Source organism: Stegostoma tigrinum, chromosome 23 (genome assembly GCF_030684315.1).
Source record: "Stegostoma tigrinum isolate sSteTig4 chromosome 23, sSteTig4.hap1, whole genome shotgun sequence".
Lineage (NCBI taxonomy): Eukaryota > Metazoa > Chordata > Chondrichthyes > Orectolobiformes > Stegostomatidae > Stegostoma > Stegostoma tigrinum.
The window spans coordinates 49,578,008-49,591,683 of record NC_081376.1 but is presented as its reverse complement, the minus strand read 5'-3'; the positions used below and the strand labels follow the sequence as shown (position 1 = coordinate 49,591,683).

Genomic DNA, 13,676 nt, shown 5'->3' with positions numbered 1-13,676 from the left:
GAGGGATAATTTTTTTTTTGCAAATAGGAGTCCAATTAAAAATAGACTATAAACACCAAATTCTAACTTCCTGTCTCCCAATCCCCACAAGCACTCTACCCAACTTTGCAAAACAGAGCACTTTAGTCTGAGTAGTGCATGCTTTACAACTTGAAGCATGTTAAACAAGTAAAATTTAAATAAAATTTTTAAGATGAAACAACTTAAGGCTATGTTAAAATCGGGAGTAGAAGTTCTAAACATCTAGGCCTAGAACCTATATTTTTTAAAAAAAGGCTTCTGTTAGACGAGGGAAGGATAAGAAATAGGCATTCTGAAGGTTGACTGTATAAAGAACATCATCTTGTACACCTTAACTTCCTCCCTGGCAGATTAAAATTTTAAGAAAAAATACCGAAAAAAAACTAATTAAGCAAAGTTGCTAGTTATCTTCCTTGATATTTCATGTTTTTTTTGAAAGCTTGGGTCACCATACAAATCTAATTTAATGTGTGAATTTCATAATTCTGACTGCAATTTCTTGTAGTTTAATTTGTATGTACCGTACAATGTACTTGGCAATATTTATTTCAATTTTGTACTGATATTGTGGAAAGTTTGAAAGAATGCTTCACATACCTGTGCAAAATGTGTAGTTCTCAGATGGGAAGGCTTGTTTTTCCCGATTAGTTCCACATGGTTATTTCTGGTTACATATTGTTAAAGGTTTGTTTTCTTATCAGCTTATTCTGTTTTAGAAATACATTCTTACTAAAAGTCTGGTCTGTATGCAAGATTTAAGTAAAGATGAATACTTAGTTGTACATTACTGTCTCAAAAAATGTTGTCAATATTAGACTGAATTCTTAATATTAAATTGTATACCTAACAACAATGTTCAATGTGATTTTCATTTTATATCTAGCATACATTGCACAAGTTGCCCCATCTTTGCACAACTACCACCTTAAACTTTTAAAAGCTCTTCACTTTTTTCTATTTACCTCAGTGGGACTTGTTTCTTTTTCCTCCTTTTAACCAGTTTGGGATTGTTCCTATCCACTTTGCAAACAGGCCTATGATAGGGAAAGGCAAAGGAGGAGGAATGGTGGTATTGATTAAGGGAGATATTACCATACTGGAGATGATGTTCTTGATCTACTTGGCTACAGTTAGAAACAGTCAAATTGCCTAAACGCTACTGAGGATGTGGGAACAAAGAGGGCTACTATCTTCAGGGCCTCACTCCACCCTGATTAGGCATCTTTTGCAGACAGCAATCCATTTCCTGCTGTTTTATAAACTACTTTTAAACTTAGGAATTGCAATCTTGTTCTCCAAACTATATATTTTGATTTAGCCAAAGTCATTTGATCTATAAACAAACTTGATTGACCTTTTAATTATTTGCATGCACATGGTGGGCAGGCTGTTGATTTTGGCATCTGACCACCCTCTTGGGGGTCTGAGCTCCAGTGGGTGGTAAAGTGATGCGCTAGCCACACTCCTTATACTATATGCCCCTCTGCCCACAACACACATGGTGAGGACACACAGTATTCAGTTTGTAGATTAATTAGAGAAAGCCAACCTAGATTTAAAGGCAAATCATTTAATTAACTTAGTCCGTTTTGGCAGAAGCATTCATTTAATGTACACAACACAATTTCTGCACATTTGCCATTGAAGAATGAGCCATGAGTTGATTTTATGGAATTTTGGGAAGGCAGTGCATTACTTGTCTATAAGAAACTACCTACATTTTTGTTTCATTTTACAATGTATGATCTATGGGCAAATTACAACTGGTTCTTAGAAGTTTGGGGTTCAGTGCAGAGGAAGCATTTTGTTGGAGATGAATTTGATAGCTTTTGTGTGAAATTACATGCTGACTCCTTGCACCTATTTCCAGGGGGAGCATTTCCTCTTGCGGGGAAGAGGAAAAGGCCATTTGATTTATATGATAGCTACCAGTAGAGGGTTCAGGAAAAAGTGTCTTTATCCAAAAGCTCCTTCAGAGTACTAGCTTAGGCATGGCTGGCCGAATAGTCTCCTCAGTGCTTTAATCACTTTAAGAATCTAGAACCATTCCCAATTTACTGAAACTTTGGGATTTCCCTGCCAGTAATCTTGGACTCAGGAACCTGAAGGTTCTGCACAGGTTTTGGAACCAGGAGCACGCCTAATGTTCCAGCTCTGCCAAACTCTATACTCCATTTCCAGTGTCCTCAGATTACAGAACTGTTGCTGATAATACTACACAGCATAGCACTTTTTCAAATTTGACTGTACACAAGCAATTACAAACATCTTGTGTGAATGCTTATTTCTACCTGAATTTAAATATTTGAGGAGGTGTAAATTTGTCTATAAAATTTTAATAAAACCAGTTCTAATTTATAAAACTGATAACATTGCCGATATCCTTTTCATAAGAGGCAACTTGCCAATGTCCTTTCTAATGATTTAGCTGTCTTGTTGTCCTGAAGGTCTTCCTTTTTTAAAAATGTTTTAATAGTTTATAAAACACTTGTAATTTCAAAATGCATGTGCTTTTGTGAAGATAACATTGAAAAGATTGTTACAGCTGTTCTGTTAAACTTCAGGGAGATGTGTCTGGTTTGAAATGCATATGCCAAAGTGCTGATGAGAAAGCATTGACTCAAATGGTCTTTGAGAAAAATGGTATAATTAATTGAAAAGTTGACCTTTTGGATAGCCTGATTGTAAATTAGGCCATTGTCCATTTACATCTGAGATGCTGATTTATTATTCTAAGGCCTACAGAAATATTACAATGCTTTTAGCTGGAATGTTTGCGTATCACTTTATTTTAAGACCAGGAGCAAATTGAGACACCCAAGTAGGAATTGGTTGTCAATATTCACATCTATATTCTTAGTGAGACTTGAGACTTGCACATGTCTATATGACATCAAATAGTATTGGTGGCATGATTGCCAGGGTGAAGGATATAATTGCAGCTGTACTACTTCAAGTTGGAGAATTTGTTTTTGGGAAGCAAGTTTGCACAAACTATGCTGCGCTGCCTGGAGCATCAATAGATTTCTCAACACCACAGGGAAGAACTTATGACAGCTGAACAATTGCTGTAACTTGCGCGACCTAGATCCATAGTGTGGAACACCACCAAGGTTTGAAGAGCAGCCAGTCATGACCTTGCGTTTTGGCTAGGGCTTCCCAAACTGGATGGCCTCGAACTATGTTGGATTTTTTGCTCTGAGGCAGCAATGGGTGCTAGAAAGCTCTGACCAAGTTATACTGCTGTTTTCCCAGTTTCTCTGGTATCATTCAGCAGTCACAACAATTTTGAACCCACAGAATGGGGTTGTAATGGGAAAATCCTTTTTTTTCCTGAGGAGTTGGCTTAATGTATAAATTAATTGCATTTTATAATGACTTATGTTTGCTTCTTGGTCAACTTTTTGGTCTTGTGGGAAAGCCCCCACAACTACTCTGTACAGACCTGTTTTCAGGATTGTTATGGATTCAATTACTTAGTGAAAATTTGCTATTTATAGGAGGAACTTCCCCACTTTAGCTGTGTTTCTCATACCTGTAACTTCAAATTGAGGCAGACTCTTGGGGAAGTTGTGGTGTCCTTACCTATAGATCAGAACATCTGACTTTTAAGTCCTGCCTGTTTCCTAACATCTTTGAACAGATTGATTTAGAAAGTAAAATTCGAGGCCGAGGGCTCTCATGTCACATTGATGTCCCTACCACTGCACTAGGAGACCAGAGTTCAAATCCCACTTCCTGAGGTGCCTAATTACATCACTGTACAGATTTAGAAAATATCGGTTTCTCAACCCCTTTTTGGTACTTGCGCTGCAGTGATAATGTCCCTACCACCTGAGTCAGGAGCCTTGGTTCAAGTCCCACGTGCTTCAAAGATATGCCATATTGTGTCATCACTGATTAAAAATACTTAAAATTTGAGGCCTTACTACAATCATGGTGGCATCATAATGGTGAGCATAGCTGCCTCCAAGCAGTTGAGCTGTGTTCAGTGCCTAAGTATTGCACTTTGTGAATATTTGCAAATCTTCTAATTCAAACCCCACTCTTAAGGCTGAATTTGAGCTTGTGGGTGTGTTTTTAAGAGGCTGTTGTCATGCAGTGTAGTGTCTGTACCTCTGAGCCAGGAGACCTTGGTTCAAGACCCATCTGCTCTACAGGTATGTCATTAACATCCCTGAACAGATTTATTAAAAATACCTAAACATGCAATCACTTCATTCAAGATGTGATGCCAGGATGCAATTTAATCTGATCTCAGACTAGGTTCTGCCAATCATCTGGGAGTTAGCTTCCCCCTCTCAATTGGAAGCATTCTTTCCCTGACACACAACAACCCACAATCAAATAAGCACAAAAGTGGAACTGAATTTGAATTCTAAATTTAAATGTGTGTGGGCAGAAGAACCACTGAATGATTTGTTAAGTGCCTGTCTGTTTTGACTTTCTAATTATGGGGATATGGGAAATTGCATGGGTTCAAACAATTCCATTACTGCTAGTGTTGTAACTTAAAAAGTGATGGTGCTGCAAAGGACAAGAAGTTCCTGTTGTCCATACTTCCTGTAACAGACAGGAAATCTCGTGATGGTATCTTAGTTGATAGACATTATTAGTCATTCAAGCATTAGGAAAAGAATTAAGAACTTAAGCCTTTTACATGAGAGGTCTTCCTTAGTGTCAGACTTATTCACAATGTGAATTCCTGTTCTGAACAGTAGCACCAACGAATTGACTTTTTGTTTCTGTTAACATAGAAACACTACTAATAGAAGATAATTGACCAGATAGTTGGGGTTAGGTTATATTTACAGTTCTGAGTCTGTTTGGGGCTACTTCATTTAAGATCAACATGGGATTTCAGATGTGGAGAGCTGATTCAAGCTTTCATGCTGTTATCTTTCATCTGCCTTCAGTTATCCTATGTCATGGGAATCATAGGAACATAGCAGCAAGAGCAGATTATTCAGCCCATTGGCTGACCTGCCATTCAACACTATACTGGCTGGTTGAACACTTTAAATGGCTTTTACCCACCTTATCCCCATTAGTAACCAGAAATCTACCAATCTCTACCTTTTAAATATGTGCAAAGATTCTGGGGTAGAGAATTACAAAGGTTCATACATCCCTGAATGAAAATATTGCTTAATATCTTGAGCTTAAGTGTCATCCATCCTAATTTTAAATTATGTCCCTGGTTCTAGACTACCCAACTGGAGGAGAAATCCAAACTGCTTTTACCGTGTCTATCTCTATGTACTTTTAGGTTTCAGTGAGATCATCTCTCATTATTTGAAACTCTAGAGCATATTGGGCAAGCTTGCCCAATCTCGTGTCATAAGACAGTTCTGCCATTCTAAGAAGATTGGCAAGCCTATGTTACACTTCTATGGCAATAATATCTTTCCTGAGATAGAGACTAAATCAATAACAAATTTATTATCTGTAGCTGAAGGAAAACCAAGATAAAGGAAATTGAAACAGAAATGGTGCAAATACTCAAGTTCAGGCAGCATATGTGGAGAGTTGATGTTCCAGATACAAGATAATTGATCAGGCAGAATTCAAACCACTAGTGGGATAGGAGGTTTGACTAAGGTGGAACTGCAAGAATTGACATTCTTGTTGATGAACTGTTTCTTCTTGATGACTTTCACTTGCATAATCTATATTCCATTTTGGTTTGTCAACTATTGTTGAATCTTCTGCTAACAAGGATTTATAGGTAGAAATAAGAGATTAGAAACACTAGTCAACGTGGAAAAATATCTCTGCAAGAATGAGAAAGCCCTAGCAGGAACTGCATCTGAGTGAAAAGTGACTGGTGCTGGTTTTGAAATGGAAGTTCAGTTGAACAAGAGATGTATTCAGACTTACTTTAGTGTTGATTCTGCTCTGACAGTGCAAGAGGGAGTTCTTTGTATTGTATGAATTTTACCATTAATGTTGGATCTGTAACTGATGTCATTGGGATACTTTGAAATACAAAGTATCCAGTTCATACGGAATAAAAGAACTGCAATATGCGTCCATTCGAGGCCATATCAGTTGTTTCCAAACTCCTGTGTGGGTATCCCTTGGTGCTTTTGAAAATTGCACAGCACTAAGTCACTTAATTGGCAAAAGCCATCATATAGAAAATTTAGTAACTACATGCCAATAAGCAAGCCCATACACAAGTGAAATGAATTTCTTAGTCACTGCTGTTCATAGTGCTTAATATACTGAGTAAAGATGGAGATGACTTCACCTGGAAATCTGTTGACTTAAACAACACAGAAGTGAAGGGCATCCAATTTGACTGTTTTGGAAAGACACTACAAATGTAAGCTTATTTAGATTCACACGACCTGTTCCTACATTTGACTGGAGTTTGGGCTCCACTGACTTTTTATTGCTGCATGGAGGATCAAGTCCATGGTAAACACCTGTGAAGTGGCACATTATCACAGTGCTGAAAGTTAGCATTATTTGGGGAAGTGCCATCAATTACTGATGGAAAAGTATTTCTATTTATTGTAATTAAGGTTATTATGTTTCCTGTATTTCTGAATACTGGGGAGTTATTATGAACTGGGATTTTGCAAGACTATTTTTGGATACTTTTGGATCATGGAATAATAAAAATTCTATGCACAAATTATTTTGTTTAAAATCAGATTTCCCTCTTACTGTTGTTGATTTGTTTTGTCAAGTGAAAGGCGAATTCAGAAAAGAGGGAAGTAGGACTGAGAAAAGGACAATATGATCTTTATTTTACTTCCTAAAGTTCAGCCTGTGGTTTTCGAATGCTACTGAGAACAAATTGAGATTTTGAGAAAAAATAAAATTTATGAAATAGTATTTTTTGCTTTTTAAATGCTGCCTATGATATTATTAAGACCTTTAAATAAACAAAGATGGAAGCTAAATCCTTAATGGGAAAATCTAGCATTGAAGTTATTTTTGGTTTTGGAGTTAAAATTTTACTGTTTTAAACTTTTGGCATCAGATTTTAAATACCACCAGGGGATTATTTGAATGAAAGACAAAAGGAAGTACCTGGAGTCATAGTCTAAGCCATTGCTAAGCAGCCACTGACAGCTGCTTAGCTTGTAATAGTTTGCTGTTTGAAGTACTAAAACATTCATAATGTTTTTTTTGAGCTGATATTTTGTCAGTATGTATTGTATTTGTTTTGCACTATAATTTTAATTGTGCATTTATTTACATCAGAAATGTGAACAAAACTTGGATTTATGTAATATCTTGTTGGCCTTTGGACAGTCCAAAGAGATTTTTGTCACCATAACCAAATGTGGCAGCTGCATTTTACACAATGACCCAGAAGTTGTTGGAACAGACATCTCAATAGAGTGCGGTATATATTGGATTTTGTTTTTTTAACGTCCCTCTATCAAATGAAAATTTTGCACTGCAAGTGTTGTAAATGCAAACTTATAATGGCGCAGCTTGTCAAAGGGATCTAAAAACTCGTGGATGCCATTTCAGTGGTCTACCTTCATAGCAAATGAAATAAAAGGACAGAGAAAATAACTGAGCAAATGGAATAAAAAAATGGAAATAGGATAAATTACCATAAGACAAAGGAGTGGAAGTAAGGCCATTCAGCCCATCGAGTCCACTCTGCCATTTTATCATGGCTGATGGGCATTTCAACTCTACTTTCTTGCACTCTCCCTGCAGCCCTTGATTCCTTGAGGTCAAGAATTTGTCGATCTCTGCCTTGAAGGCATCTAACGTCTCGGCCTCCACTGCACTCCGTGGCAATGAATTCCACAGGCTCACCACTCTCTGGCTGAAGAAATGCCTCCTCATTTCTGTTTTAAATTTACCCCCTCTAATTCTAAGGCTGTGCCCACGGGTCCTAGTCTCCCCGCCTAACGGAAACAACTTCCCAGCGTCCACCTTTTCTAGGCCATACATTATCTTGAAAGTTTCTATTAGATCTCCCCTCAACCTTCTAAACTCTAATGAATACAATCCCAGGATCCTCACTGTTCATTGTACGTTAAACCTACCATTCCAGAGATCATCCGTGTGAATCTCCGCTGGACGTGCTCCTGCGCCAGTATGTCCTTCCTGAGGTGTGGGGCTCAGAATTGGACACAGTATTCTATTCTAAATGGGGCCTAACTAGAACTTTATAAAGCCTCAGAAGCACATCGCTGCTTTTATATTCCAACCCTCTTGAGATAAATGACAACGTTACATTGGCTTTCTTAGTTACGGACTCTACCTGCAAGTTAACCTTTAGCGAATCCTAGACCAGCACGAATTTTCTCACTGTGTAGAAAATAGTCCATGCCTGAATTCTTTTATTTCCAAAGTCCAAAACCTCGCATTTGCTCATTTTGAATTTCATCAGCCATTTCCTGGACCACTTTCCTAAACTGTCTAAATCTTTCTGCAGCTTCCCCACCTCCTCAGTACTACCCGCCTGTCCACCTATCTTCGTATCATTGGCAAACTTTGCCAGAATGCCCCCAGTCCCTCCTTCCAGGTCATTAGTGTATAAAGTGAACAGCTGTGGCCCCAACACTGAACCCGTTGGGACACCGCTTGTCACTGGTTGCCATTCTGAAAAAGAGCCTTTTATCATAACTCTCTGCCTTGTCAGACAGCCAATCCTCAATCCAAGCCAGTAGCTCACCTCGAACACCATGGGCCCTCACCTTACTCAGCAGTTTGAATTACATTTTCAAGTTACATTTGAATTAAGATAGAAAGATCAAAGGTGAAATGGATTAAAAGGAAAGAGAAGAAAAATCAATGTTCGAAACTTGATGCACAAGTTACTACAACTCAATTGTATGTTATGTTAATGTGAGTAATAACTGTTAGGAAGCTAAATTTGTTACCTGTGCCTTATGGGTCAAAGATGTAAATTGTGATCTGATTCAAAGGAGGAGGCGTAGGTAATGCAGCAAAGTTTTTAGGTCTATGAGCATGAGACTGGGGTTCCATTGTTCCCTTTCTGGACTTCGAGTTTATCTGGTACATCAGAAGCATAAATCGAGTTATTAAACAAATCTTTGAGACATGAGCTGCCAAACCTAAATAGCTTCAGTGAGATTAATTCTTATTAATAGCATATGTCCAGCAACTTCACAATGCACGTGTCCACAGTGAGATGTTTGTTTCAGTTCTGGCGAGGCAGATGGCAGAGGAAATCATCCTGTATTTTACAGTGAATCAGAAATTCTGGCTTATTTCCCCTTCAATTACAGGACATTTTTATGATCTAACACTGAACATCATGAACTCTTTTATTCTTCCATTATTTTGACAAATTGTTTTTATGTTTTTGCTGGGTTTGCTTGAGGGGCTGTGTTGACCAGGACTCTAGGAGAATTCCTGACACTTCAACTCCTGCCGTTGGATCTTTTATGTCCATTTCAACAGGCAAGTTTGATTATTTTACCCAAGTACTAGCATCTAACAACAATGTAGCACTTTAGTACTGTACTGAAATTCCAGGCTAGCCTTCCTATTCAAGTCAGCTGATAGAACTACGAACTGAACTAACCTTGCCAAAGCCCTTTTATATTTAATAGCGTCACTACTGCTAAAACTCTCAGCATTAATATTTTCGGGGTTTGCATTGACCGAAAACTGAACTGGTTCAGCTATGTAAGTCAGGAGTGTGATAGAATGCTGTCTGCATGCCTGGATAAGTACAGCTGCAATAACACTGAAGAATTTTGACACCGTCCAGGACAGAGCAGCTGACAGGCACTTCACCCACCACCTTCAACATTGACTCCCTACACCACCATTAAAGTTCAGTGTGTTCTCTTTTTAAGATGCGCTGCAGTAATTCACCAAAATTTCTGTGACAGCACTTTCCAAAACCTAGAAAGACAAAAGCAGCAACTGCCTGACAATATCATCATGCCCAAATCATCTCCAAGCCTCCATGTGGGAGCAGCATTAACTAGAGATGGGCAATAAATGTTGGTTTAGTTGGTTTCAGCATCCCATGTGATGTTCTTTTTAAAAAAAAATTGCAATGTTGATAAGACTCTCATTCATCAGAGCTTCCTATCTTGAAATGTTATCAAATACACTGTAAATCCACCTCTCTGATGAAACCCAAATGAGAAATTCTTCTTTGATTCAATAAGGGCAATAAAGCAAACTATAGGAGACCCAGGGCAGTTCATGTCCATCACTGTTCCCGATATCATCCTCCCTTGAAAACTTGCCATGCACTGATTTTGAAGGCCTGCAGGGACTCCACATTTACCACATCCTTGATTCATTGATGCCAGATGTCAGTATTGCAGGGTGAAAGTCTGTAGAGTTTCATTTTGGGTTTGGAGTCACACTGAGTCTAACAACAGAGAATGAATGATACCCAAGAATTTATCAAGTCAGTGAAAATAACAAGATGGGCAGCTCGGTGGTTAGCACTGCTGCCTCAAAGCGCCAGGGAACCTCAGGTGACTGTCTGTGTGGAGTTTGCACATTCTCCCTGTGTCTTCGTGGGTTTTGTCTGGGTGCTCTAGTTTCTCCCCACAGTCCAAAGATGTGCAGGGTAGTTGGATTGGCCGTGCTAAAGTGCCCAGGAATGTTTAGGTTAGGTGGGTTAGACATGGGGAAATGTTGGGGTGGGATGCTCTTTGGAGGGGCAGTGTGGACTTGTTGGGCTGAATGGACCACTTCCACGCTGTAGGGATTCTGATTATAAAACGATTATTAATGTAATATCATACATTAGAGTAAGAAGAAAAGAGGAAAAAATGTTATTAAAATGAAACAAAACACTATGCGTGCACACACCTCTGTCCCCTCCCCATTGGCTTCTTGGTTGTAGCAATGAATTCTGGAAGCAGTGCCTTTGAGCCAAATTTCTGGCTCCATTCCAGCCTTTTGTGGCTTCCATCAGTTTCTCAGAGCAAAAGGTTTGAACAAATCATGAGCTTTTTCTATTGTACAGACTTAGCGAAGTGTTCATGCTCTGCAGAATTCTAATTCTTCTCCCTTGATGTGTCTCAAAAGTATATAGTCCACTAATCCATCACTATCAGTTCACCACATCTTGTAAAGCTATTCATTGTCCTGGTATGTAGTTCTAGGTCATCAGGGTCAGTACAGTAAGGACAATTCCTCTTTTTAAACAATGAAAAGGCGAACTTGGCGTAAACATCTGGAAGGAACAGTATCCGGTCAAACAGCAGGCATTTTAATCTGTGGGAACCAGGCTAAAATCAAAAAGAAAATATTGCTACTGATTTAGTAACTAATTAATTTTGACTTAAAGAGCAGTCATTCTTGGGTTTAAGTCCATAGTTACAAAGTATGAATTCAATTCAGAAATCTGAGGTAAAAGATAAAAATTGCAACAATTAGTGATATCCAGTAATAGGACTGCTGTAAATCTCTAGAAGAGACATACTTCTCCAATCCAACTTAATTCTTTATTGATGCATTTTATGCTTTGTTTCTGTTTTTATATAGCTTTATAGGGCAGCACAGAGTCCCAGTGATTTTAGCACTGCTGCCTCTCAGTGCCAGGAACCCGGGTTCAATTCCATCCTCTGGCAACTGCCTATGTGGTGTTTGCACGTTTTCCCCCCTGGATCTGTGTGGGTTTTCTCCAGTGCTCTGGTTTTCTCCCACAGTCCAAAGATGTGCGGGCTAGATGGATTGCCCATAGTGTTCAGTGTGTAGATGAGGTGGGTTATAGGGAGATGGGTCTGGGTGGGATGCTCTGAGAGTCAGTGTGGACTTGAAATCTCCTTTTGGCACACATTCCCTGCTGTTTTATTACTCTAGTACCCCATCTTGTTCCAGATGTCTTGGAGGTTTAAATTGGGCATTGAGTATGGCACCAAATTTGCTTCAACTTCTCCCTGTTGTTCAGTAGCCAACCCCCAATGCTCTTGCGATTGTATCCCCTCTTAATATGCTGGCTCTTTGTTCTACTCTGTCCCTTGAATTTCAGGAACTAATGTATTAATGTAAACCATGTTTCTGAGAAGCTAATAATGCCCAATTTTAGAACAGAATGTGCTGCCCACATTGATTCTGGACTGCAACTCTGGCCTCTTTATAACCTCTCTCCAGACTTGTCCCTTTTTTTGGGCTGATACCAAACTGAGGGAGGGCTACACTGTCAGATGTGCTGTTTTTCAGATGTGGCATTAAATGGAGGCTCCATTTATCCTCTGTAGTGAACATGACGGAATTGTTTGTTATTGGAAGGAGGGAATTTGTGTTGGATAATGTTTCTGTTTCAGCTAACACACTAAAATTTATTTTCTAGTCAATTATTTCTGTTGCATTCCCATGTACTGCAGCAATGTTCAGAGTTTGAAAGCACTTTGTAGCGAAGGACTTTGGACACCCTGATGTAAAAGATACCAATAAGTGCAGATCAGCCTTAGCTTAACACTTTTACCCAAGAGACAAATCCTGTTGGTTACAAATCCTGTTCCTGACTTTTCTAATGAGAGGAGACCAAAACTTCTAATCTGGCTTCTTGGTTGATGTTGTGGTATGCTTGTTTCTGGTGTGTGTTACTGTCTCACTCCACCTTCCACCTCCCATGGTTTGTGGAAGTATGTAAACCACTATTTAGGATGAACCATTTTCACAGTTGGCACAAAGATAGTTATGACCACTGTGTGCCTGCTATAGACTGTCAATCCTCAATACTGTAAGTCCATTTATACTTTTGAGGGGGGGAAAAAAAATCACAAGATATGGATGTTGCTGACAAGGACAGCATTTGCTGCCTATCCTGATTGTCCTCGAAAAGATGGTGATCATCTTGTAACAGAAGTCTATATGGTGTAGATTCACCCACAGTACTGAAGGTAATTTTAAGATTTTGAGAAAGTAACAGTGAAGGAATAGTGATATAGTTCCAAGTCAGGATAATATCCAGAGTGGGGCAAAGACCTAATTGGAATTGCAAGCTGAAATATTAGAGTCAGCCCCGTCTCTCCTCTGATGGATCTTATCCTCCCATTCCCCCACTGCCACCTTCTCTTCTCCCACCGCGCCCCCCCCCCCCACCGCCCCATACCCCAACTACCACTCCTTCCACACCACTCTCACTGGGCCCCAATAAGTTTTAAGCCTTCAAATAGGGGAAACAATGGGGAAAAGCAATGTGAAGGTGTGGTTTGGAGGGGGACCATTTAGGTGGTATTGTTATGCATCCAATGTGATGGAAGGTGACACTGACAATGCTGTCAAGTAGTACTGAATCAGCAACAATCTTCCCAGTAATACTTCCTTTGCTTAGTGCCAGAGCTACACCCCAAAAGGGTCTAGGCCCGAAACGTCAGCTTTTGTGCTCCTGAGATGCTGCTTGGCCTGCTGTGTTCATCCAGCCTCACATTTTATCATCCCCAAATCTTAATACAGCTTTGGTTCTTATGTGGACAAAAGATTAATTGAGGGTGACTGCCCCTGATGTCAAGAGTGTGGCAACAAGGGGCCCAGTAAAATAGCCATCACTTAGAAGGAAGGGTATATAGCTCATCATCAATTGGGGCATACCAAACACAACTACAGTAATTGTCAGAGGCCAATCATATCAGCCTCTGAACATTGTTACAAGAGTTCCTGTGGTCAGTGAAGGTTCCTTAAATAATGAAGCAATCCTTGACCTTGTGAAGCAAAAGCAATAGCATTTG

General features: G+C 39.3%; 1 protein-coding gene across 3 annotated transcripts in view; it reads left to right on the top strand.

The window, feature by feature from the left end:
- The window catches only part of mrtfba (myocardin related transcription factor Ba), a 242,721-nt gene that overhangs the window by 24,964 nt on the left and 204,081 nt on the right, over positions 1-13,676 (top strand). The window contains exon 1 of one of the 3 annotated variants that reach the window (XM_059654175.1): positions 6,091-9,429. The exons of the other annotated variants lie outside the window; for them this stretch is intronic. The gene's annotated coding sequence lies outside the window, so the exon portion shown is untranslated. Of the gene's footprint in view, positions 1-6,090; positions 9,430-13,676 lie in introns of those variants that run through there. 3 annotated transcript variants of the gene reach the window in all.